General features: G+C 51.1%; 1 protein-coding gene and 1 long non-coding RNA gene across 12 annotated transcripts in view; both read right to left on the reverse strand.

Moving 5' to 3' along the window:
- The window catches only part of LOC146766840 (uncharacterized), a 66,671-nt gene extending 47,863 nt beyond the window's left edge, over window positions 1-18,808 (reverse strand). For 3 of the 11 annotated variants that reach the window (XR_014956641.1, XR_014956642.1, XM_085584746.1), the window contains exons 1-20: window positions 18,782-18,808; window positions 18,260-18,323; window positions 18,140-18,181; window positions 17,887-18,053; window positions 17,731-17,803; window positions 17,548-17,653; window positions 16,958-17,021; window positions 16,838-16,879; window positions 16,585-16,751; window positions 16,429-16,501; window positions 16,246-16,351; window positions 15,624-15,719; window positions 15,504-15,545; window positions 15,251-15,417; window positions 15,095-15,167; window positions 14,912-15,017; window positions 14,324-14,387; window positions 14,204-14,245; window positions 13,951-14,117; window positions 11,191-11,263 (exon numbers count right to left, since the gene is read on the reverse strand). The gene's annotated coding sequence lies outside the window, so the exon portion shown is untranslated. Of the gene's footprint in view, window positions 1-11,033; window positions 11,114-11,190; window positions 11,264-13,950; window positions 14,118-14,203; window positions 14,246-14,323; window positions 14,388-14,911; window positions 15,018-15,094; window positions 15,168-15,250; window positions 15,418-15,503; window positions 15,546-15,623; window positions 15,720-16,245; window positions 16,352-16,428; window positions 16,502-16,584; window positions 16,752-16,837; window positions 16,880-16,957; window positions 17,022-17,547; window positions 17,654-17,730; window positions 17,804-17,886; window positions 18,054-18,139; window positions 18,182-18,259; window positions 18,324-18,781 lie in introns of those variants that run through there. The other 8 variants (XR_014956648.1, XR_014956640.1, XR_014956639.1 and 5 more) reach the window with 8 other exon arrangements.
- A 39-nt stretch (window positions 18,809-18,847) lies between these two features.
- On the reverse strand, window positions 18,848-23,309 carry LOC146766841 (uncharacterized). Its single transcript, XR_014956649.1, has 6 exons — window positions 20,152-23,309; window positions 19,562-19,625; window positions 19,442-19,483; window positions 19,189-19,355; window positions 19,033-19,105; window positions 18,848-18,955 (listed from the first exon to the last, which is right to left on the reverse strand). It is a non-coding gene; the product is annotated as an uncharacterized LOC146766841 (long non-coding RNA).
- Between the last annotated feature and the right edge of the window lie 1,802 nt (window positions 23,310-25,111).

Genomic DNA, 25,111 nt, shown 5'->3' on the forward strand with positions numbered 1-25,111 from the left:
TGCACTGCCCTGAGAGTCCCAAAGGAGCCCTACAAACTGACATCAGGAACCTGGACTGGTGAGTTTTCTTTCCAGGGAAAAGTCTGGGAAATGTGCCCAGGTGCCCCAGGCCCTGAGCTGGCGCCTCACTCCAAAAACTCCAAACATCGAAGGATGCATCCCAGAACCAAGCTGTCCCCACCTCAAACTTGTGCTGCCGTGACAGTTCCAATGGTTCCCTAGAAACTGACATCAGGAACCTGGCCTGGTGAGTTTCCTTTTCAGGGAAAAGGGCTGGAATTAGAGCAAAGGTCCCCCTGGCCTTGGGCAGGCACCTGGCTGCAACTCATAAGAACATCAAAGGATATCTCCGAGACTTCATCTGCCCCCACCTCAAACTTGCGCTGCCCTGAGAGTCCCAAGGGAGCCCTACAGACTGACATCAGGAACTTGGACTGGTGAGTTTTCTTTCCCAGGCAAAAAGGCTGGAATTAGCGCACAGGACCCCCTGACCCCGGGTGGGCACCTGACTGCAACAAATAGGAACATCAAAGAATATCTCCCAGAACAAAGCTGTCCCCACCAGAAAATTTTTGCTGCCACTACAGTGCCAAGGCAGACCTACAAACTGACATCAGGAACCTGGACTGGTGAGCTTTCTTTCCCAGGAAAAAAGTCTGGAATTGGCGCACAGGTCCCCCTGGCCTTGGGCAGGCGCCTGACTGCAACTCATAAGAACATCAAAGGATATCTCCGAGACTTCATCTGCCCCCACCTCAAACTTGCGCTGCCCTGAGAGTCCCAAAGGAGCCCTACAAACTGACATCAGGAACCTGGACTGGTGAGTTTTCTTTCCAGGGAAAAAGGCTGGAATTAGAACAAAGGTCCCCCTGTCCTTGGGCAGGCGCCTGACTGCAACACATAAGAACATCAAAGGATATCTCCGAGACTTCATCTGCCCCAACATGTAACTTGTGCTGCCCTGAGAGTGCCAAGCGAGCCCTACAAACTGACATCAGGAACCTGGACTGATGAGTTTCCTTTTCAGGGAAAAGGGCTGGAATTAGAGCAAAGGTCCCCCAGGCCTTGGGCAGGCGCCTGACTGCAACTCTTAAGAATATCAAAGCATATCTCCGAGACTTCATCTGCCCCCACCTCAAACTTGCACTGCCCTGAGAGTCCCAAGGGAGCCCTACAAACTGACATCAGGAACCTGGACGGGTGAGTTTCCTTTTCAGGGAAAAGGGCTGGAATTAGAGCAAAGGTCCCCCTGGCCTTGGGCAGGCGCCTGACTGCAACTCATAAGAACATCAAAGGATATCTCCGAGACTTCATCTGCCCCCACCTCAAACTTGCGCTGCCCTGAGAGTCCCAAAGGAGCCCTACAAACTGACATCAGGAACCTGGACTGGTGAGTTTTCTTTCCAGGGAAAAGTCTGGGAAATGTGCCGAGGTGCCCCAGGCCCTGAGCTGGCGCCTCACTCCAAAAACTCCAAACATCAAAGGATGCATCCCAGAACACAGCTGTCCCCACCTCTAACTTGTGTTGCCAGTACAGTGCCAAGGGAGACCTACAAACTGACATCAGGAAGCTGGACTGGTGAGGTTTCTTTCCCAGGGAAAAAGTCTGGAATTGGCGCACAGGTCCCCTGACCCCGGGTGGGCGCCCGACTGCAACTCATAAGAACATCAAAGGATATCTCCGAGACTTCATCTACCCCCACCTCAAACTTGCGCTGCCCTGAGAGTCCCAAAGGAGCCCTACAAACTGACATCAGGAACCTGGACTGGTGAGTTTTCTTTCCAGGGGAAAGGCTGGGAAATGTGCCCTGGTGCCCCTGGCCCTGAGCTGTCGCCTCACTCCAAAAACTCCAAACATCGAAGGATGCATCCCAGAACAAAGCTGTCCCGGCCTCGAACTTGTGCTGCCGTGACAGTTCCAATGGTTCCCTAGAAACTGACATCAGGAACCTGGCCTGGTGAGTTTCCTTTCCAGGGAAAAGGGCTGGAATTAGAGCAGAGGTCCCCCTGGCCTTGGGCAGGCGCCTGACTGCAACTCATAAGAACATGAAAGGATATCTCCGAGACTTCATCTGCCCCCACCTCAAACTTGCGCTGCCCTGAGAGTCCCAAGGGAGCCCTACAAACTGAAATCAGGAACCTGGACTGGTGAGTTTTCTTTCCAGGGAAAAGTCTGGGAAATGTGCCCAGGTGCCCCAGGCCCTGAGCTGGCGCCTCACTCCAAAAACTCCAAACATCAAAGGATGCATCCCAGAACACAGCTGTCCCCACCTCTAACTTGTGCTGCCAGTACAGTGCCAAGGGAGCCCTACAAACTGACATCAGGAATCTGGACTGCTGAGTTTTCTTTCCAGGGAAAATGGCCAAAGTATGTGCCCAGGGGCCCCCAGCCCTGTTCTGGACCCTGACCGCAAAAAATCCTTATATCTAAGGATGGACCCCAAACCGAAGTTATCCCCACCTCAAACTTGTACTGCCAGTACAGTGCCAAGGGAGACCTACAAACTGACATCAGGAACCTCGACTGGTGAGTTTTCTTTCCAGGGAAAAGGCTGGGAAATGTGCTCAGGGGCCCCTGGCCCTGAGCTGGCGCCTCACTCCAAAAACTCCAAACATCGAAGGATGCATCCCAGAACAAAGCTGCCCCCACCTCAAACTTGCGCTGCCAGTACAGTGCCAAGGGAGACCTACAAACTGACATCAGGAAGCTGGACTGGTGAGGTTTCTTTCCCAGGGAAAAAGTCTGGAATTGGCGCACAGGTCCCCTGACCCCGGGTGGTCGCCTGACTGCAACTCATAAGAACATCAAAGGATATCTCCAAGACTTCATCTGCCCCCACCTCAAACTTGCGCTGCCCTGAGAGTCCCAAGGGAGCCCTACAAACTGACATTAGGAACCTGGACTGGTGAGTTTTCTTTCCAGGGAAAAGGCTGGGAAATGTGCCCAGGTGCCCCTGGCCCTGAGCTGGCGCCTCACTCCAAAAACTCCAAACATCGAAGGATGCATCCCAGAACAAAGCTGTCCCCAACTCAAAATTGCGCTGCTGTGACAGTTCCAATGGTTCCCTAGAAACTGACATCAGGAACCTGGCCTGGTGAGTTTCCTTTTCAGGGAAAAGGGCTGGAATTAGAGCAAAGGTCCCCCTGGCCTTGGGCAGGCGCCTGGCTGCAACTCATAAGAACATCAAAGGATATCTCCGAGACTTCATCTGCCCCCACCTCAAACTTGCGCTGCCCTGAGAGTCCCAAGGGAGCCCTACAAACTGAAATCAGGAACTTGGACTGGTGAGTTTTCTTTCCCAGGCAAAAAGGCTGGAATTACCGCACAGGACCCCCTGACCCCGGGTGGGCACCTGACTGCAACAAATAGGAACATCAAAGAATATCTCCCAGAACAAAGCTGTCCCCACCAGAAAATTTGTGCTGCCACTACAGTGCCAAGGCAGACCTACAAACTGACATCAGGAACCTGGACTGGTGAGCTTTCTTTCCCAGGGAAAAAGTCTGGAATTGGCGCACAGGTCCCCTGACCCCGGGTGGGCGCCTGACTGCAAAAATAAGAACATCAAAGGATATCTCCGAGACTTCATCTGCCCCCACCTCAAACTTGCGCTGCCCTGAGAGTCCCAAGGGAGCCCTACAAACTGACATCAGGAACCTGGACTGGTGAGTTTCCTTTTCAGGGAAAAGGGCTGGAATTAGAGCAAAGGTCCCCCTGGCCTTGGGGAGGCGCCTCACTGCAACTCATAAGAACATCAAAGGATATCTCCGAGACTTCATCTGCCCCCACCTCAAACTTGCGCTGCCCTGAGAGTCCCAAGGGAGCTCTACAAACTGACATTAGGAACCTGGACTGGTGAGTTTTCTTTCCAGGGAAAAGGCTGGGAAATGTGCCCAGGTGCCCCTGGCCCTGAGCTGGCGCCTCACTCCAAAAACTCCAAACATCGAAGGATGCATCCCAGAACAAAGCTGTCCCCGCCTCGAACTTCTGCTGCCGTGACAGTTCCAATGGTTCCCTAGAAACTGACATCAGGAACCTGGCCTGGTGAGTTTCCTTTCCAGGGAAAAGGGCTGGAATTAGAGAAAAGGTCCCCCTGGCCTTGGGCAGGTGCCTGGCTGCAACTCATAAGAACATGAAAGGATATCTCCGAGACTTCATCTGCCCCCACCTCAAACTTGCGCTGCCCTGAGAGTCCCAAGGGAGCCCTACAAACTGAAATCAGGAACTTGGACTGGTGAGTTTTCTTTCCCAGGCAAAAAGGCTGGAATTACCGCACAGGACCCCCTGACCCCGGGTGGGCACCTGACTGCAACAAATAGGAACATCAAAGAATATCTCCCAGAGCAAAGCTGTCCCCACCAGAAAATTTGTGCTGCCACTACAGTGCCAAGGGAGACCTACAAACTGACATCAGGAACCTGGACTGGTGAGTTTTCTTTCCCAGGGAAAATGGCCAAAGTATGTGCCCAGGGGCCCCTGACCCTGAGCTAGTGCGTGACTGCAGAAACTACAAACATCGAAGGATTCATCCCAGAACAAAGCTGTCCCCACCTCAAATTTGTGCTGCCAGTACAGTGCCAAGGGAGACCTACAAACTGACATCAGGAACCTGGACTGGTGAGTTTTCTTTCCAGGGAAAAGTCTGGGAAATGTGCCCAGGGGCCCCCGGCCCTGGGTGGGCACCTGAATGCCAAAAATCAAAACTTCGAAGGATGCATCCCAGAACAAAGCTGTCCCCACCTCAAACTTGCACTGCCCTGAGAGTCCCAAGGGAGACCTACAAACTGACATCAGGAACCTGGACTGGTGAGTTTCCTTTTTGGGGAAAAGGGCTGGAATTAGAGCAAAGGTCCCCGTGGCCTTGGGCAGGCACCTGGCTGCAACTCATAAGAACATCAAAGGATATCTCCGAGACTTCATCTGCCCCCACCTCAAACTTGCACTGCCCTGAGAGTCCCAAGGGAGCCCTACAAACTGACATCAGGAACCTGGACTGGTGAGTTTCCTTTTCAGGGAAAAGGGCTGGAATTAGAGCAAAGGTCCCCCTGGCCTTGGGCAGGCGCCTGACTGCAACTCATAAGAACATCAAAGGATATCTCCGAGACTTCATCTGCCCCCACCTCAAACTTGCGCTGCCCTGAGAGTCCCAAAGGAGCCCTACAAACTGACATCAGGAACCTGGACTGGTGAGTTTTCTTTCCAGGGAAAAGTCTGGGAAATGTGCCCAGGTGCCCCAGGCCCTGAGCTGGCGCCTCACTCCAAAAACTCCAAACATCAAAGGATGCATCCCAGAACACAGCTGTCCCCACCTCTAACTTGTGTTGCCAGTACAGTGCCAAGGGAGACCTACAAACTGACATCAGGAAGCTGGACTGGTGAGGTTTCTTTCCCAGGGAAAAAGTCTGGAATTGGCGCACAGGTCCCCTGACCCCGGGTGGGCGCCCGACTGCAACTCATAAGAACATCAAAGGATATCTCCGAGACTTCATCTACCCCCACCTCAAACTTGCGCTGCCCTGAGAGTCCCAAAGGAGCCCTACAAACTGACATCAGGAACCTGGACTGGTGAGTTTTCTTTCCAGGGAAAAGTCTGGGAAATGTGCCCAGGTGCCCCAGGCCCTGAGCTGGCGCCTCACTCCAAAAACTCCAAACATCAAAGGATGCATCCCAGAACACAGCTGTCCCCACCTCAAACTTGCGCTGCCCTGAGAGTCCCAAGGGAGCCCTACAGACTGACATCAGGAACCTGGACTGGTGAGTTTCCTTTTCAGGGAAAAAGGCTGGAATTAGAGCAAAGGTCCCCCTGGCCTTGGGCAGGCGCCTGACTGCAACTCATAGGAACATCAAAGGATGTCTCCGAGACTTCATCTGCCCCCACCTCAAACTTGCGCTGCCCTGAGAGTCCCAAGGGAGCCCTACAAACTGAAATCAGGAACTTGGACTGGTGAGTTTTCTTTCCCAGGCAAAAAGGCTGGAATTAGCGCACAGGACCCCCTGACCCCGGGTGGGCACCTGACTGCAACAAATAGGAACATCAAAGAATATCTCCCAGAACAAAGCTGTCCCCACCAGAAAATTTGTGCTGCCACTACAGTGCCAAGGGAGACCTACAAACTGACATCAGGAACCTGGACTCGTGAGATTTCTTTCCCAGGGAAAATGGCCAAAGTATGTGCCCAGGGGCCCCTGACCCTGAGCTAGTGCGTGACTGCAGAAACTACAAACATCGAAGGATTCATCCCAGAACAAAGCTGTCCCCACCTCAAATTTGTGCTGCCAGTACAGTGCCAAAGGAGACCTACAAACTGACATCAGGAACCTCGACTGGTGAGTTTTCTTTCCAGGGAAAAGTCTGGGAAATGTGCCCAGGGGCCCCCGGCCCTGGGTGGGCACCTGAATGGAAAAGATCAAAACTTTGAAGGATGCATCCCAGAACAAAGCTGTCCCCACCTCAAACTTGCACTACCCTGAGAGTCCCAAGGGAGACCTACAAACTGACATCAGGAACCTGGACTGGTGAGTTTCCTTTTCGGGGAAAAGGGCTGGAATTAGCGCACAGGACCCCCTGACCCCGGGTGGGAGGCTGACTGCAACAAATAGGAACATCAAAGAATATCTCCCAGAACAAAGCTGTCCCCACCAGAAAATTTGTGCTGCCACTACAGTGCCAAGGCAGACCTACAAACTGACATCAGGAACTTGGACTGGTGAGTTTTCTTTCCCAGGGAAAAAGTCTGGAATTGGCGCACAGGTCCCCTGACCCCGGGTGGGCGCCTGACTGCAAAAATAAGAACATCAAAGGATATATCCGAGACTTCATCTGCCCCCACCTCAAACTTGCGCTGCCCTGAGAGTCCCAAAGGAGCCCTACAAACTGACATCAGGAACCTGGACTGGTGAGTTTTCTTTCCAGGGAAAAAGGCTGGAATTAGAACAAAGGTCGCCCTGGACTTGGGAAGGCACCTGACTGCAACACATAAGAACATCAAAGGATATCTCCGAGACTTCATCTGCCCCCACCTCAAACTTGCGCTGCCCTGAGAGTCCCAAGGGAGCCCTACAAACTGACATTAGGAACCTGGACTGGTGAGTTTTCTTTCCAGGGAAAAGGCTGGGAAATGTGCCCAGGTGCCCCAGGCCCTGAGCTGGCACCTCACTCCAAAAACTCCAAACATCAAAAGATGCATCCCAGAACAAAGCTGCCCCGGCCTCAAACTTGCGCTGCCGAGACAGTTCCAATGGTTCCCTACAAACTGACATCAGGAACCTGGCCTGGTGAGTTTCCTTTCCACGGAAAAAGGCTGGAATTAGAACAAAGGTCCCCCTGGCCTTGGGCAGGCGCCTGACTGCAACTCATAAGAACATCAAAGGATATCTCCGAGACTTCATCTGCCCCAACATGAAACTTGTGCTGCCCTGAGAGTCCCAAGGGAGCCCTACAAACTGACATCAGGAACCTGGACTGGTGAGTTTCCTTTTCAGGGAAAAGGCTGGGAAATGTGACCAGGGGCCCCTGGCCCTGAGCTGGCGTCTCACTCCAAAAACTCCAAACATCAAAGGATGCATCCCAGAACAAAGCTGTCCCCGCCTCGAAATTGCGCTGCTGTGACAGTTCCAATGGTTCCCTAGAAACTGACATCAGGAACCTGGCCTGGTGAGTTTCCTTTCCAGGGAAAAGGGCTGGAATTAGAGCAAAGGTCCCCCTGGCCTTGGGCAGGCGTCTGGCTGCAACTCATAAGAACATCAAAGGATATCTCTGAGACTTCATCTGCCCCCACCTCAAACTTGCGCTGCCCTGAGAGTCCCAAGGGAGCCCTACAAACTGACATCAGGAACTTGGACTGGTGAGTTTTCTTTCCCAGGCAAAAAGGCTGGAATTACCGCACAGGACCCCCTGACCCCGGGTGGGCACCTGACTGCAACAAATAGGAACATCAAAGAATATCTCCCAGAACAAAGCTGTCCCCACCAGAAAATTTGTGCTGCCACTACAGTGCCAAGGGAGACCTACAAACTGACATCAGGAACCTGGACTCGTGAGATTTCTTTCCCAGGGAAAATGGCCAAAGTATGTGCCCAGGGGCCCCTGACCCTGAGCTTGTGCGTGACTGCAGAAACTACAAACATCGAAGGATTCATCCCAGAACAAAGCTGTCCCCACCTCAAATTTGTGCTGCCAGTACAGTGCCAAAGGAGACCTACAAACTGACATCAGGAACCTCGACTGGTGAGTTTTCTTTCCAGGGAAAAAGGCTGGAATTAGAACAAAGGTCGCCCTGGACTTGGGAAGGCACCTGACTGCAACACATAAGAACATCAAAGGATATCTCCGAGACTTCATCTGCCCCCACCTCAAACTTGCGCTGCCCTGAGAGTCCCAAGGGAGCCCTACAAACTGACATTAGGAACCTGGACTGGTGAGTTTTCTTTCCAGGGAAAAGGCTGGGAAATGTGCCCAGGTGCCCCAGGCCCTGAGCTGGCACCTCACTCCAAAAACTCCAAACATCAAAGGATGCATCCCAGAACAAAGCTGTCCCCACCTCTAACTTGTGCTGCCGGTACAGTGCCAAGGGAGCCCTACAAACTGACATCAGGAACCTGGACTGGTGAGTTTTCTTTCCAGGGAAAAGTCTGGGAAATGTGCCCAGGGGCCCCCGGCCCTGGGTGGGCACCTGAATGCAAAAAATCAAAACTTCGAAGGATGCATCCCAGAACAAAGCTGTCCCCGCCTCGAAATTGCGCTGCTGTGACAGTTCCAATGGTTCCCTAGAAACTGACATCAGGAACCTGGCCTGGTGAGTTTCCTTTCCAGGGAAAAGGGCTGGAATTAGAGAAAAGGTCCCCCTGGCCTTGGGCAGGCGCCTGGCTGCAACTCATAAGAACATCAAAGTATATCTCCGAGTCTTCATCTGCCCCCACCTCAAACTTGCGCTGCCCTGAGAGTCCCAAGGGAGCCCTACAAACTGACATTAGGAACCTGGACTGGTGAGTTTTCTTTCCAGGGAAAAGGCTGGGAAATGTGCCCAGGTGCCCCTGGCCCTGAGCTGGCGCCTCACTCCAAAAACTCCAAACATCGAAGGATGCATCCCAGAACAAAGCTGTCCCCGCCTCGAACTTGTGCTGCCGTGACAGTTCCAATGGTTCCCTAGAAACTGACATCAGGAACCTGGCCTGGTGAGTGTCCTTTCAGGGAAAAGGGCTGGAATTAGAGAAAAGGCCCCCCTGGCCTTGGGCAGGCGCCTGGCTGCAACTCATAAGAACATCAAAGGATATCTCCGAGACTTCATCTGCCCCCACCTCAAACTTGCGCTGCCCTGAGAGTCCCAAGGGAGCCCTACAAACTGAAATCAGGAACTTGGACTGGTGAGTTTTCTTTCCCAGGCAAAAAGGCTGGAATTACCGCACAGGACCCCCTGACTCTGGGTGGGCACCTGACTGCAACAAATAGGAACATCAAAGAATATCTCCCAGAACAAAGCTGTCCCCACCTCAAATTTGTGCTGCCACTACAGTGCCAAGGGAGACCTACAAACTGACATCAGGATCCTGGATTTGTGAGTTTTCTTTCCCATTCAAAAAGTCTGGAATTTGCGCACAAGATCCTGTGGCCCTGGGCTGGGCCCTGACAGCAACAAGTACAAACATCAAAGGAGATCTCCGAGACTTCATCTGCCCCAACTTATAACTTGTGCTGCCCTGATAGACCCAAGGGAGCCCCACAAACTGACATCAGGAACCTGGACTGGTGAGTTTTCTTTCCCAGGGAAAAGAAGCACTGTTTGTGCTCACGGCCTTGTGGACACCACTGGGCCTCCTGAAATTCCAAATGGGATGCCAGATGCCTTCCACACCAAAGCTGCCCCCAGCTCATGGCCTGACTGCTCTTGCCGTGGTCCTGGGTGGCCCCGGGATCTCCATCTGGAATATCCCATGGCACTGGGATGACTTCGGCTCCCTTTGTCTCCTTTTCCACAGGAGATCTCTCCCAGGTGTCCCCAAGTCGTCTCAGCTGCCCCAGTTCCCTCCCAGTGTGCCACCCAACATTCCCACTTCCCTCCTGATTTTCCCAGTGTCCCTCCCAGTGCTCCCATAGCAGGTACAGGACGCAGTAGAAGCAGTTTTATCACTGCTTGTAGCCCTTACTGACACCACAGGAAGGCTCTGCGGGTTCTTGGGGATGGTGGGGAGGAATGCAGGGGTCCCAGCGATGTCACTCTGGGGGTTGGAAATCCAGATGGATTTCGGGAGGGGGGCATGGAGTGTTCAAGGGGGTCTCTCAATGGTCATATGGGGAGGGGTCCCAAGGGCATCCCAGGGTGTCCTGGGGACCACTGGGGGGTACCAGGGATCCCTTAGGGTTACTGGGGATCATTCAGAGGGTCCCAGAAAGATCAAGGTAGGTCCCTGGGGGATCTTTTTAGGGGTACCGAGAGAGTTTTGTAGGGTCCCAGGTGTCAGATCTCCCAATTGAGATATGGGGAGGAAGGGGGAGTCCCAGAGGGACTGGCAGGGGGGAGAACAACTTAGCATCACCAAACATGTTCTGGCAATCTCCCCATACAATCTAGAGCCCAACTACACCCTGCACTGCCAATTTCAAGTCCCCAGGACTTGTGTTGTTACAGGCTATGCAGCAGGGCAGAACAGCTCCAGGAAAAATACGTGCAGACATCCGTGACACAGGAAATGGAGAGAGAGCTTTTGAGGAGAAGAAAGGACCGAGAGACCCAAAGAACACACAGTGCACCAGAGACAAGTGACAGGACACACACCGCAACTGCTCTGCCCTGAGCACCTCAGCACTGTGATCAAAACAGACACTTTTTGCCTTTAGATGGCCTTAGGAGATGCTTCTTGCACATCCCTGCCCCCAAAGCTCATTCATAAGGCCCTCCCAGCACCCCACTTTCACCCCCAATGTGGGCCTGAGCCCTCAACTTATCTCTCAGCCATCTGGGGATGAGAGCACCCCGCTTTCACCCCCACTGTGGGCCTGAGCACTCAACTTATCTCTCAGGCATCTGGGGATGAGAATCCACATCGCGTGCCAATGGAGGCTGCCTCGCCTGCGGGGAATGTCCAATGGTCACTGGGCTGTGGTCCCGTGCTCAGCTACAATCGAGAACACCAAACATCACTGCATGATCTTAGCTGCACAATGGACAAAACCCAGCAATCCTGCTACTCACCGCTCTCCTAAGAATGCTCGGGCCACGCACTTTGGCCAGGCTCGGAGGCTGCCACCGTCTTCGCAGGGTCTGCCTGGGTTAAGAAGAGACAGAGTGACTCGGCATTGCTGAAACACGAGTGGACCTTGGCTCCCCCTCCCTACCTCGGCAACTCACCGCAACTCCTCAGCCATTGCCAAAGGCTCCCTGGATGCCATCTCGAAATACAAAATTTCAAGGCTTCATCTCAGAGTCCTAAAATACATCCAGAGGGCTCACAAGCACAGGAAATCCAGGCCATCAGCTGTTGGTGACAGGGGCTTGGCATACTCTGGGTGGATTCCCTAAACACACAAACAAGAACAGATACATACAATTGCTCCAAAACCTGAAACCTGAGCACAAACAACTGCTTTGGCCCACTGCTCACCTGGCACACTTGGCCTTGACTGCTGCTATCTGCCTGGACCTCCTGAAAATAAAGGCAAAGAACACCGCTGTGACAAAGACACCATTCAAGCATCCCCTGCAAATGCAAAAAATGACTGACCTGCTCATGGGAAAACCCTGACCCAGGACTGGGGCCCTTGGCCACAGATTTGAACTGTCAGCATCTGAAAGAAAGTTAGGACTGGTGTCAAACGGCTGCAGGACAACTTAACACGACTAAACATATTAAGCCAATCTCCCCATACAATCTAGAGCCCAACTACACCCTGCACTGCCAATTTCAAGTCCCCAGGACTTGTGTTGTTACAGGCTATGCAGCAGGGCGGAACAGCTCCAGGAAAAATACGTGCAGACATCCGTGACACAGGAAAGGGAGAGAGAGCTTTTGAGGAGAAGAAAGGACCGAGAGACCCAAAGAACACACAGTGTACCAGAGACAAGTGACAGGACACACACCGCAACTGCTCTGCCCTGAGCACCTCAGCACTGTGATCAAAACAGACACTTTTTGCCTTTAGATGGCCTTAGGAGATGCTTCTTGCACATCCCTGCCCCCAAAGCTCATTCATAAGGCCCTCCCAGCACCCCACTTTCACCCCCAATGTGGGCCTGAGCCCTCAACTTATCTCTCAGCCATCTGGGGATGAAAGCACCCCGCTTTCATCCCCACTGTGGGCCTGAGCACTCAACTTATCTCTCAGGCATCTGGGGATGAGAATCCACATCGCGTGCCAATGGAGGCTGCCACGCCTGCGGGGAATGTCCAATGGTCACTGGGCTGTGGTCCCGTGCTCAGCTACAATCGAGAACACCAAACATCACTGCATGATCTTAGCTGCACAATGGACAAAACCCAGCAATCCTGCTACTCACCGTTCTCCTAAGAATGCTCGGGCCACGCACTTTGGCCAGGCTCGGAGGCTGCCACCGTCATCGCAGGGTCTGCCTGGGTTAAGAAGAGACAAAGTGACTCGTCATGGCTGAAACACGAGTGGACCTTGGCTCCCCCTCCCTACCTCGGCAACTCACCGCAACTCCTCAGCCATTGCCAAAGGCTCCCTGGATGCCATCTCGAAATACAAAATTTCAAGGCTTCATCTCAGAGTCCTAAAATACATCCAGAGGGCTCACAAGCACAGGAAATCCAGGCCATCAGCTGTTGGTGACAGGGGCTTGGCATACTCTGGGTGGATTCCCTAAACACACAAACAAGAACAGATACATACAATTGCTCCAAAACCTGAAACCTGAGCACAAACAACTGCTTTGGCCCACTGCTCACCTGGCACACTTGGCCTTGACTGCTGCTATCTGCCTGGACCTCCTGAAAATAAAGGCAAAGAACACCGCTGTGACAAAGACACCATTCAAGCATCCCCTGCAAATGCAAAAAATGACTGACCTGCTCATGGGAAAACCCTCACCCAGGACTGGGGCCCTTGGCCACAGATTTGAACTGTCAGCATCTGAAAGAAAGTTAGGACTGGTGTCAAACGGCTGCAGGACAACTTAACACGACTAAACATATTAAGCCAATCTCCCCATACAATCTAGAGCCCAACTACACCCTGCACTGCCAATTTCAAGTCCCCAGGACTTGTGTTGTTACAGGCTATGCAGCAGGGCAGAACAGCTCCAGGAAAAATACGTGCAGACATCCACGACACAGGACAGGGAGAGAGAGCTTTTGAGGAGAAGAAAGGACCGAGAGACCCAAAGAACACACAGTGGACCAGAGACAAGTGACAGGACACACACCGCAACTGCTCTGCCCTGTGCACCTCAGCACTGTGATCAAAACAGACAGTTTTTGCCTTTAGATGGCCTTAGGAGATGCTTCTTGCACATCCCTGCCCCCAAAGCTCATTCATAAGGCCCTCCCAGCACCCCACTTTCACCCCCAATGTGGGCCTGAGCCCTCAACTTATCTCTCAGCCATCTGGGGATGAAAGCACCCCGCTTTCATCCCCACTGTGGGCCTGAGCACTCAACTTATCTCTCAGGCATCTGGGGATGAGAATCCACATCGCGTGCCAATGGAGGCTGCCTCGCCTGCGGGGAATGTCCAATGGTCACCGGGCTGTGGTCCCGCGCTCAGCTACAATCGAGAACACCAAACATCACTGCATGATCTTAGCTGCACAATGGACAAAACCCAGCAATCCTGCTACTCACCGTTCTCCTAAGAATGCTCGGGCCGCTCACTTTTGCCAGGCTCGGAGGCTGCCACCATCATCGCAGGGTCTGCCTGGGTTAAGAAGAGACAAAGTGACTCGGCATTGCTGAAACACGAGTGGACCTTGGCTCCCCCTCCCTACCTCGGCAACTCACCGCAACTCCTCAGCCATTGCCAAAGGCTCCCTGGATGCCATCGTGAAATACAAAATTTCAAGGCTTCATCTCAGAGTCCTAAAATACATCCAGAGAGCCCACAAGCACAGGAAATCCAGGCCATCAGCTGTTGGTGACAGGGGCTTGGCATACTCTGGGTGGATTCCCTAAACACACAAACAAGAACAGATACATACAATTGCTCCAAAACCTGAAACCTGAGCACAAACAACTGCTTTGGCCCACTGCTCACCTGGCACACTTGGCCTTGACTGCTGCTATCTGCCTGGACCTCCTGAAAATAAAGGCAAAGAACACTGCTGTGACAAAGACACCCTTCAAGCATCCCCTGCAAATGCAAAAAATGACTGACCTGCTCATGGGAAAACCCTGACCCAGGACTGGGGCCCTTGGCCACAGATTTGAACTGTCAGCATCTGAAAGAAAGTTAGGACTGGTGTCAAACGGCTGCAGGACAACTTAACATGACTAAACATATTAAGCCAATCTCCCCATACAATCTAGAGCCCAACTACACCCTGCACTGCCAATTTCAAGTCCCCAGGACTTGTGTTGTTACAGGCTATGCAGCAGGGCGGAACAGCTCCAGGAAAAATACGTGCAGACATCCACAACACAGGACAGGGAGAGAGCTTTTGAGGAGAAGAAAGGACCGAGAGACCCAAAGAACACACAGTGCACCAGAGACAAGTGACAGGACACACACCGCAACTGCTCTGCCCTGAGCACCTCAGCACTGTGATCAAAACAGACACTTTTTGCCTTTAGATGGCCTTAGGAGATGCTTCTTGCACATCCCTGCCCCCAAAGCTCATTCATAAGGCCCTCCCAGCACCCCACTTTCACCCCCAATGTGGGCCTGAGCCCTCAACTTATCTCTCAGCCATCTGGGGATGAAAGCACCCCGCTTTCATCCCCACTGTGGGCCTGAGCACTCAACTTATCTCTCAGGCATCTGGGGATGAGAATCCACATCGCGTGCCAATGGAGGCTGCCTCGCCTGCGGGGAATGTCCAATGGTCACCGGGCTGTGGTCCCGTGCTCAGCTACAATCGAGAACACCAAACATCACTGCATGATCTTAGCTGCACAATGGACAAAACCCAGCAATCCTGCTACTCACCGTTCTCCTAAGAATGCTCGGGCCACGCACTTTGGCCAGGCTCGGAGGCTGCCACCGTCATCGCAGGGTCTGCCTGGGTTAAGAAGAGACAAAGTGATTCGACATGGCTGAAACACGAGTGGACCTTGGCTCCCCCTCCCTACCTCGGCAACTCACCGCAACTCCTCAGCCATTGCCAAAGGCTCCCTGGATGCCATCGTGAAATACAAAATTTCAAGGCTTCATCTCAGAGTCCTAAAATACATCCAGAGGGCTCACAAGCACAGGAAATCCAGGCCATCAGCTGTTGGTGACAGGGGCTTGGCATACTCTGGGTGGATTCCCTAAACACACAAACAAGAACAGATACATACAATTGCTCCAAAACCTGAAACCTGAGCACAAACAACTGCTTTGGCCCACTGCTCACCTGGCACACTTGGCCTTGACTGCTGCTATCTGCCTGGACCTCCTGAAAATAAAGGCAAAGAACACCGCTGTGACAAAGACACCATTCAAGCATCCCCTGCAAATGCAAAAAATGACTAACCTGTGTTGAAGAGGAATACTCATCCCACAGACCGGCTCATGGGAAAACCCTGACCCAGGACTGGGGCCCTTGGCCACAGATTTGAACTGTCAGCATCTGAAAGAAAGTTAGGACTGGTGTCAAACGGCTGCAGGACAACTTAACACAACTAAACATATTAAGCCAATCTCCCCATACAATCTAGAGCCCAACTACACACTGCACTGCCAATTTCAAGTCCCCAGGACTTGTGTTGTTACAGGCTATGCAGCAGGGCAGAACAGCTCCAGGAAAAATACGTGCAGACATCCACGACACAGGACAGGGAGAGAGAGCTTTTGAGGAGAAGAAAGGACCGAGAGACCCAAAGAACACACAGTGCACCAGAGACAAGTGACAGGACACACACCGCAACTGCTCTGCCCTGAGCACCTCAGCACTGTGATCAAAACAGACACTTTTTGCCTTTAGATGGCCTTAGGAGATGCTTCTTGCACATCCCTGCCCCCAAAGCTCATTCATAAGGCCCTCCCAGCACCCCACTTTCACCCCCAATGTGGGCCTGAGCCCTCAACTTATCTCTCAGCCATCTGGGGATGAAAGCACCCCGCTTTCATCCCCACTGTGGGCCTGAGCACTCAACTTATCTCTCAGGCATCTGGGGATGAGAATCCACATCGCGTGCCAATGGAGGCTGCCTCGCCTGCGGGGAATGTCCAATGGTCACCGGGCTGTGGTCCCGCGCTCAGCTACAATCGAGAACACCAAACATCACTGCATGATCTTAGCTGCACAATGGACAAAACCCAGCAATCCTGCTACTCACCGTTCTCCTAAGAATGCTCGGGCCACGCACTTTGGCCAGGCTCGGAGGCTGCCACCGTCATCGCAGGGTCTGCCTGGGTTAAGAAGAGACAAAGTGACTCGGCATTGCTGAAACACGAGTGGACCTTGGCTCCCCCTCCCTACCTCGGTAACTCACCGCAACTCCTCAGCCATTGCCAAAGGCTCCCTGGATGCCATCTCGAAATACAAAATTTCAAGGCTTCATCTCAGAGTCCTAAAATACATCCAGAGGGCTCACAAGCACAGGAAATCCAGGCCATCAGCTGTTGGTGACAGGGGCTTGGCATACTCTGGGTGGATTCCCTAAACACACAAACAAGAACAGATACATACAATTGCTCCAAAACCTGAAACCTGAGCACAAACAACTGCTTTGGCCCACTGCTCACCTGGCACACTTGGCCTTGACTGCTGCTATCTGCCTGGACCTCCTGAAAATAAAGGCAAAGAACACCGCTGTGACAAAGACACCATTCAAGCATCCCCTGCAAATGCAAAAAATGACTGACCTGCTCATGGGAAAACCCTCACCCAGGACTGGGGCCCTTGGCCACAGATTTGAACTGTCAGCATCTGAAAGAAAGTTAGGACTAGTGTCAAACGGCTGCAGGACAACTTAACACGACTAAACATATTAAGCCAATCTCCCCATACAATCTAGAGCCCAACTACACCCTGCACTGCCAATTTCAAGTCCCCAGGACTTGTGTTGTTACAGGCTATGCAGCAGGGCGGAACAGCTCCAGGAAAAATACGTACAGACATCCACCACACAGGACAGGGAGAGAGAGCTTTTGAGGAGAAGAAAGGACCGAGAGACCCAAAGAACACACAGTGCACCAGAGACAAGTGACAGGACACACACCGCAACTGCTCTGCCCTGAGCACCTCAGCACTGTGATCAAAACAGACACTTTTTGCCTTTAGATGGCCTTAGGAGATGCTTCTTGCACATCCCTGCCCCCAAAGCTCATTCATAAGGCCCTCCCAGCACCCCACTTTCACCCCCAATGTGGGCCTGAGCCCTCAACTTATCTCTCAGCCATCTGGGGATGAAAGCACCCCGCTTTCATCCCCACTGTGGGCCTGAGCCCTCAACTTATCTCTCAGGCATCTGGGGATGAGAATCCACATCGCGTGCCAATGGAGGCTGCCTCGCCTGCGGGGAATGTCCAATGGTCACCGGGCTGTGGTCCCGCGCTCAGCTACAATCGAGAACACCAAACATCACTGCATGATCTTAGCTGCACAATGGACAAAACCCAGCAATCCTGCTACTCACCGTTCTCCTAAGAATGCTCGGGCCACGCACTTTGGCCAGGCTCGGAGGCTGCCACCGTCATCGCAGGGTCTGCCTGGGTTAAGAAGAGACAAAGTGACTCGGCATTGCTGAAACACGAGTGGACCTTGGCTCCCCCTCCCTACCTCGGCAACTCACCGCAACTCCTCAGCCATTGCCAAAGGCTCCCTGGATGCCATCGTGAAATACAAAATTTCAAGGCTTCATCTCAGAGTCCTAAAATACATCCAGAGAGCTCACAAGCACAGGAAATCCAGGCCATCAGCTGTTGGTGACAGGGGCTTGGCATACTCTGGGTGGATTCCCTAAACACACAAACAAGAACAGATACATACAATTGCTCCAAAACCTGAAACCTGAGCACAAACAACTGCTTTGGCCCACTGCTCACCTGGCACACTTGGCCTTGACTGCTGCTATCTGCCTGGACCTCCTGAAAATAAAGGCAAAGAACACCGCTGTGACAAAGACACCCTTCAAGCATCCCCTGCAAATGCAAAAAATGACTGACCTGCTCATGGGAAAACCCTGACCCAGGACTGGGGCCCTTGGCCACAGATTTGAACTGTCAGCATCTGAAAGAAAGTTAGGACTGGTGTCAAACGGCTGCAGGACAACTTAACACAACTAAACATATTAAGCCAATCTCCCCATACAATCTAGAGCCCAACTACACCCTGCACTGCCAATTTCAAGTCCCCAGGACTTGTGTTGTTACAGGCTATGCAGCAGGGCAGAACAGCTCCAGGAAAAATACGTGCAGACATCCGTGACACAGGAAAGGGAGAGGGAGCTTTTGAGGAGAAGAAAGGACCGAGAGACCCAAAGAACACACAGTGCACCAGAGACAAGTGACAGGACACACACCGCAACTGCTCTGCCCTGAGCACCTCAGCACTGTGATCAAAACAGACACTTTTTGCCTTTAGATGGCCTTAGGAGATGCTTCTTGCACATCCCTGCCCCCAAAGCTCATTCATAAGGCCCTCCCAGCACCCCACTTTCACCCCCAATTTGGGCCTGAGCCCTCAACTTATCTCTCAGGCATCTGGGGATGAGAGCACCCCGCTTTCACCCCCACTGTGGGCCTGAGCACTCAATTTATCTCTCAGGCATCTGGGGATGAGAATCCACATCGCGTGCCAATGGAGGCTGCCTCGCCTGCGGGGAATGTCCAATGGTCACCGGGCTGTGGTCCCGTGCTCAGCTACAATCGAGAACACCAAACATCACTGCATGATCTTAGCTGCACAATGGACAAAACCCAGCAATCCTGCTACTCACCGTTCTCCTAAGAATGCTCGGGCCACGCACTTTGGCCAGGCTCGGAGGCTGCCACCGTCATCGCAGGGTCTGCCTGGGTTAAGAAGAGACAAAGTGACTCGGCATTGCTGAAACACGAGTGGACCTTGGCTCCCCCTCCCTACCTCGGCAACTCACCGCAACTCCTCAGCCATTGCCAAAGGCTCCCTGGATGCCATCGTGAAATACAAAATTTCAAGGCTTCATCTCAGAGTCCTAAAATACATCCAGAGGGCTCACAAGCACAGGAAATCCAGGCCATCAGCTGTTGGTGACAGGGGCTTGGCATACTCTGGGTGGATTCCCTAAACACACAAACAAGAACAGATACATACAATTGCTCCAAAACCTGAAACCTGAGCACAAACAACTGCTTTGGCCCACTGCTCACCTGGCTCACTTGGCCTTGACTGCTGCTATCTGCCTGGACCTCCTGAAAATAAAGGCAAAGAACACCGCTGTGACAAAGACACCATTCAAGCATCCCCTGCAAATGCAAAAAATGACTGACCTGCTCATGGGAAAACCCTGACCCAGGACTGGGGCCCTTGGCCACAGATTTGAACTGTCAGCATCTGAAAGAAAGTTAGGACTGGTGTCAAACGGCTGCAGGACAACTTAACACAACTAAACATATTAAGCCAATCTCCCCATACAATCTAGAGCCCAACTACACCCTGCACTGCCAATTTCAAGTCCCCAGGACTTGTGTTGTTACAGGCTATGCAGCAGGGCAGAACAGCTCCAGGAAAAATACGTGCAGACATCCGTGACACAGGAAAGGGAGAGAGAGCTTTTGAGGAGAAGAAAGGACCGAGAGACCCAAAGAACACACAGTGCACCAGAGACAAGTGACAGGACACACACCGCAACTGCTCTGCCCTGAGCACCTCAGCACTGTGATCAAAACAGACACTTTTTGCCTTTAGATGGCCTTAGGAGATGCTTCTTGCACATCCCTGCCCCCAAAGCTCATTCATAAGGCCCTCCCAGCACCCCACTTTCACCCCCAATGTGGGCCTGACCCCTATAGTTATCTCTCAGGCATCTGGGGATGAGAGCACCCCGCTTTCACCCCCACTGTGGGCCTGAGCACTCAACTTATCTCTCAGGCATCTGGGGATGAGAATCCACATCGCGTGCCAATGGAGGCTGCCTCGCCTGCGGGGAATGTCCAATGGTCACCGGGCTGTGGTCCCGTGCTCAGCTACAATCGAGAACACCAAGCATCACTGCATGATCTTAGCTGCACAATGGACAAAACCCAGCAATCCTGCTGCTCACCATTATTCTCCTGAGAACGCCGGGCTCCTCGGGCCACACGCTTCACCCACGCTCTCCTGGCAGGGTCTGCCTGGCTGAAGAGCAGGCGAGGTGAGGTGGCGTTCCCAAAACTCGAGTGGACCCTGGTCCCCCTCACTAGTAGTTCCCCGACTTACAGCAACTCCTCGTCTGCTCCTGAGGCTCCCTGGTGCCACCTTCAAGTGACAAAGATCAAGGCTTCGTCGCAGAGCCGTGTGCCGCTCCCCGAATTCCCAGGAGAGCGAAGGAGCGGCTCTGCGGCCGCTTGCAGGGGGGACTCGCTGGTACACATGTGGACTGCCTAACACACACAAACATGAATGGATACTGAGAGACACTACAACTGCAGGCACACAAATTCATAAATAAATAAACTAACAAAATCCAAAAATTCTACCAAAATATTAATTTTATTTACCCAGTATCCAAATAGATTGACAGAGACACCCTGTCCTATCCCCTCAATAAGACCTCTTAATCTATGCCAAAAAATCCTTGAAACTAAGATAACCCTGCCTGTATCGAAATAAAAAAAAAAAAAGTCTTGTAAACTTTATAAATTCATTAACCTAACACATCAGAACCATAAAAATATTAAACTTTTATGAACACCAGTACGCATTACACACTACTCTCATTTCAACGTATAAGAGTAAAGCTATTCCTATTACTAACCTAACACAAATATCACAAAATATAGCAGTAAGAAAAGAAAAAAAAAAATAAACCTCACTAAAAATAAAATATAAAATTTTTATTTTAAGCAAAAAAAAAATCATACATTCTAAACAGGAACTTCCTCAAAATCAAGTATTTCAATAAACCCAAAAAACTCTAACATATTTCAAACAACTACTAAAAAGCCAAAAAACATAAAACAATTAAGCAACCCACCACAACTATCTAAAACTATCTACAATAAACCTTCTTGAAAAAAAAACAACAAATACCCCTTACGACTTCAACAATACATCACCAGCAATACCAAACAACCCAAAATACCGTAACTCCCATCCAAAAAATGCTCTATAAACTGAAACACTAAAATTAATCTACAAAACCCACTCACCCTTCAACAACCTCCTCTAACCTACACACAAATCTAAAACAAATAAGAATTAACTATAAACTATCATACCTTAAATAACGCCACCATTAAACACTACTGTACCAGACTTACTATAAATCAAAAACCACAAAATAACACACCACTGTTAACATTACCAATATTTTTCTCCATTCCTCTAACAACTGAATACAAACCTCAATTTACCTTCACTTGAAAAACATACAATACACCTACAACCAACTACCCCAAAAATAAAAACACAATCCTACCATCTAGCATAAATTCATCCAAATGAAACTTAAAAAAATAAAACTCCAAAACATCTGTAATAATCCAACAACATTAGATGAAAAGTATAACAAAAATATTTTTTAAAATCATCCAAATTCTTCTAAAAGACTATTACACCACCAAAAAAAAAAAAAAAAGGAATATCAAAAAGCCTACTGAAAAGATCCAATTCCTAAAAATAAAATAACAAAAGAAACATCAAATTCCCACCAATTTCATCAAAAACAGCCAGAATGGCTCCATGAGCCAACAAAAAGAACCCCAACCTATAAGAAAATGCCAAACCACCTCAGAAACAAACAATAAAACACAGACAAAAATGTCCTCTACCCTGCCATCAATGCCACATAAAGCAAATAAATTAACTGTTATCATACAGGACATCCATATAAAAAATCTCAATCACCCTAAAACCTTAAAAATAATTACAAATTAACCCCAAAATAAAAACTTTAATCTCTAACAAAAGAAACCCAAAAACAAACAACAGAAACTAAAAATACACCACCATAGAACCAACTACCAGCAAAAAAAACCCCAAACTACTCTTTTTACTACCAGTTGTTAGTGAGGCACATCACAAAAATGAAACAAAAATAAAAAATAGCCCTATAGAAACCCACAAATCACAAAACCCCCTAGAAAAAGAAGTCCAACCAACATACTAAACTTCAAACCATACAAGAGACCCTGAAAGCTACTAAAAATGAAAACCAGATCTCTACACTAACTCAAAGAGTAACCAGTACTCTGCTAAGTTATCTTTAAAAACCAAAGTAATAAACGATATTAAAAAAATCTAAACCACTAGACAATAAAAAGCACCCAAATAAAAAACTACCTAAAAAATCCACCGTATAAATACACAAGTTCCTAAAAAAAAACACTAATAAAAAGCAACCAACAAATACATCAAACTAAAACAAAAACTCAAATAAATAAACTGAAATTAACAACCAAAAAAATTACTCCTAACTCAATAAACCCATAATGCCTCAATCCATCAAAATACAAATACCACCAAGAAATAAACACGTCACCAAAAGATAAATGTAACCATAAACGATAACTCCCAAATTACCGGTAACAATATAACATCCACGACAATTAAAGAAACCAAATGAATAAAAGCTCTATAAGAGAATTTTTAAAAAAGCAATACTCAACATTTAAAAAAAAACCCTCACTAATTCACTACAGGACACTACCTCAAACCCACTAAAACTAACACTACATACTCGCGCTAATAAAAGCCACCACAACCTAATTAAAAACCAACCCTGTACTTCATGCTACGACCCATAAAAACTATTGTAAACCTTAAAAAAAAATCCTTTAAGAAGATAACAACAATTATATTTTTATAATATAAAAACAACGAAAAAAAAAAATCCAACATATCGCACAAAAAAAAAAAAAATCCAACAACAAACTCAATCCAAAAAAACCCTTGTCACAGCACCTGAACCAAGAACCGTAACAACCAACAAGTACACCGTGACCCTTCTCATACACCAACTACGACCCAATAAACTCCTCAGGAGCGCCTCAAAACCAGCGCAGCGAGGGAGGCTGGAAGATGCGAAGCCGCGCTCCCGGCCCCGGGCGCAGCGCGGCTCCGGCAGGAAAGCGGCTCCTCCGGCAGGCAGAGGCGGCGCCGCGCCGGCAGACCCCCGCCCGCTGCCCCCGGCCCGGCGGGGCCGGCACCGGGCCCGGGGGGCCCCGGCGGCGCCCGAGCCCCGCGCCCGGAGCGGACGGAGCGGCGGCACCGGCCGGCACCGGCCCCGCCCGCGCCGCCTCCCCCGCCCGCCGGCCCGGCCAAAGCTCCGCTCGGCTCCGCACGGCTCGCACCGGCGCGGCTCCGGCGGGCCCGCGGCAGCCCAGCCGCACCCAGCTCCCCTTCCGCCCCGGCCAGCCCCGGCACTGCCGGCAGGGCTCCGCGCCGGACCCTTCGCTGCCGGGCCGGGGGCAGAAGAAGCGCCCCGAATGCAGCGGCACAGCGCGATCCCCGCCCTGCCAGCGCTGCCACGGCTGCAGCTCCCTTCCTCTGAAGGCCCGACACTGACGCCACGCTCCGGCGCTCACCTCCCTCCAACAAGGGAAAAGAAATGTGGGATCCCCTTCAACTACGTCCCCTAGAAGAGCAGAAAAGAAGCGGCTTGCCTCAAATGATGGCAAAAGGGGGCTTCTTACCTCAATCCAAACCCCTTAAAAGGCGGGACCACAGGACTGCCCCCTCCAATTCAACCTCAGGATGACGAAATTTCAAGGGAAAGGAGAAAAGTCCCGGCTAAAAAAGCGCACCAGCTCACCTGCTCGGCTGCTGCTTCTCGGCACAAAGGTTTGTCCCTCGGCTCCTCCTTTGAGCAATGCTCCACGAATCCAGGTGATCCCCCGGACCCTGTCCAAAGCACTCACCATCCTTCCAGGAGACAGCCCCGGGAGCCCCTCATAAACTCCGCTTCTCCAGCAGCTTTGTGCAAAACCGATGGGAGGAAAACCCCCTAAATCAGCCGCCGGAGGAGCCGCCCCCTCCTCATCATCCTCTCAGCTCACACCTGTGGCTGCTCTGAGCCCTCATCATCTTAACAACTCACACCTGTGGCTGGTCTGAGCCCTCATCATCCTAATAACTCACACCTGGGGCTGCTCTGAGCCCTCCTCATCATCCTCACAGCTCACACTTGGGGCCTGCTCTGAGCCCTCATCATCCTAACAGCTCACACCTGCCGCTGTTTCCACTCTCCAAAAGCGTCTCTCCGTCTCCAGCACACAGCCCACTTCTCACAGATACAGATTCAACAGAAATCTGCTACGGCTGTCGGCTTTTCTTAATCCACCTGGTTACACAATTAAAACACATACATGCACTGATGGTGATTGAAAGAAAGCTTTCCCCTGGAGAAAACAGTCCTTTTGCTGGCACACTTTGCTACACCTTCGGAAAAAGCAGAATCAGCACCGACTCCTAAGACCCCTGCCGAGGAACCCAGCCCTGCTTGGGACACCCAAAGCAGCAGACCTCGAAAAAGGAGGGGAAAAGTCAAGCTTGGAGTGGAAAAAGAGGACAGAAGTACAGCAGCCTTTAAAAATGCCTGCACGGAGCAATAGTGGGAACCAGACATATTTATTCTTTCCTTGCTTTCTGTGATGACATAAATAGAAAGTAAAAACACGTTAAACAAAAGGCAGAGCTAGGATTTTACAGGTCTTTATTTTGGCAGGCTGCATGACAAACGCCTCTTCCGGGACTGCGACACGTTTGGGGGAATGGCAGAGAACGGAGGCAAAAGGTGCCGGGAGCCCTTTCTGTTCCCTTCAGCCCCTGCAGCTGCACCGCTGGTTTCAGGGCACTTGCTTGGTTCGTTCCTAGAGAAAAAGGCTAGGGCATGATTTTCA

The sequence above is a fragment of the Lonchura striata genome, chromosome 7, assembly GCF_050655825.1.
Source record: "Lonchura striata isolate lonStrDom1 chromosome 7, ASM5065582v1, whole genome shotgun sequence".
Taxonomy (NCBI): Eukaryota; Metazoa; Chordata; class Aves; order Passeriformes; family Estrildidae; genus Lonchura; species Lonchura striata.